This window comes from Rhinolophus ferrumequinum, chromosome 21 (assembly GCF_004115265.2).
Source record: "Rhinolophus ferrumequinum isolate MPI-CBG mRhiFer1 chromosome 21, mRhiFer1_v1.p, whole genome shotgun sequence".
Lineage (NCBI taxonomy): Eukaryota > Metazoa > Chordata > Mammalia > Chiroptera > Rhinolophidae > Rhinolophus > Rhinolophus ferrumequinum.
In genome coordinates this window covers 5,488,956-5,490,703 of record NC_046304.1, presented here as the reverse complement: position 1 = coordinate 5,490,703, position 1,748 = coordinate 5,488,956, and positions in this window count along the sequence as shown.

The following is a 1,748-nucleotide window of genomic DNA, read 5'->3' as shown; positions in this document are numbered from 1 at the left end:
CATGTCTACATTTGAGAAACTCTTTTTCTCTTTAAGTGTGGTCTCTTTCAGTGTGGGCTGAAGTAATATTTCATTGCAGAGTTTCAGTGCAGAGTGGGGCATTTTCTAATCCTGTCTGAGTCGTCTATTTTTTTTTTTTTAATTTTTATTGGGGAATATTGGAGAACAGTGTGTTTTTCCAGGACCCATCAGCTCCAAGTCTAGTCGCTGATTTCAATCTAGTTGCAGGGGGCGCAGCTTACCATCCCATGAGGGAATTGAACCGGCAACCTTGCTGTTAAGAGCTCACACTCTAAGCAACTGAGCCATCTGGCCTCCCCTGAGTCGTCCTTTTTGACTAGCGAAGATTAGACTGACATGGTGACAGTGCATCCTGTAGGCTGGCAAGGACTCTAATCAGTGCAGAAGAGTGGGGCTCATTTTACCAGAGCCGTTTCCAGAGAAGCTTAGAAATAAAGGCTGATAGGGACATCTGCTTGCACAGAGGTGGGATACTGTCTATGAGAGAAAACTGGGCACATTGTATACTTCCTGATCCCATTGGGTATTGAATTCTTGATAAATGCTTCTCTCTCTCTTTCTCTCTCTTTAATGAAATGTCGTTTTGTTTTGGTTACAATACTTTAAAAAATATTTCATCCCCTTTATGCATATTATGCATATTGGCTGTCTTAGTCCTGACAATCTGGGGCCACAGATGAGGACACTGAGGTGTAGAGTGGTGAGGTGACTTCCTTAGATTACCAAGAGGTACAGCTGGGATTCCAACACAATTTTATCTAACTCTAAAGCCCATGTTGTTAATCAAAGAAAAGGGGGATGTTTCCAGCTCTGGGAAGTAATGTTAACAAACATCCCTGACCTCTATCATGTCTTCTAACTTGTAAAAGAAATTACTAGAAGATTATTGCAAATAGGGGAAAGTTCATATTCTTGTTGGGAACTAGAGAACACAGTCATCCACGTGCTGAAAACGTTGAGAAACTCCTTCAATCTAGGACTTGACAAGGCTGGAGAACTCAGGAAGTGGAGGAAAGCTTGAGCGCAACCCCATATTACCTCAGAGGTTGCAGCCAGTTGGGGGTTTCGTCAACACAGGCAGTATAAAACCATCATGACGGGGATGAATGTACTGGAGTGAGGTTTGCTCATGGAGACATTCTCTTTCTTCTTAAACATCGCTCTTTCACATGACAGGGACCTGGAAAGCCAGCTAAGAAGACGGTGAACCTCTCATCGCGTTCTGCTTACACTTTATGCAGCAGAAATTCCTTGCAGTATCATATGTGGACATAGTCGTCTTTCCAGTGGCTAGCCCTGCAAAGCCACAGTGTTTTCACTGCTTGTATGTTTCATGGGGGATTCCCATGGGTGTCTGGAGGGCACAGATGGAAGTTCGTGATCATTTTGTTATCTAGCCCAGAAGACCTAGACTTCATTCTTTAGGACAGAAACATTTCTACAGATTCTTCTTCTTTCTCTTCTTCTCCTTCTCCTTTCTCCTCCCCCTTCTTCTCTTCCTCTTCCTCCTTTTCCTTCTCCTTCTTCTCTCTTTCTTCTTTCTTTCTTTGCTCCTCCTGCTGCTCCTACTCCTCATCCTTTTATAAGTTAATCTTCATTTTACCCAGGGTATCTATTTTCATATATTAAAAGGTAAAGTAGTACTTAAGGACTTATTAGAAAAATGGTAGTCCTTTCACTTACCCCTTCCCACCTCACAGGCCTACTCTCCAGACACAAAATCTTTC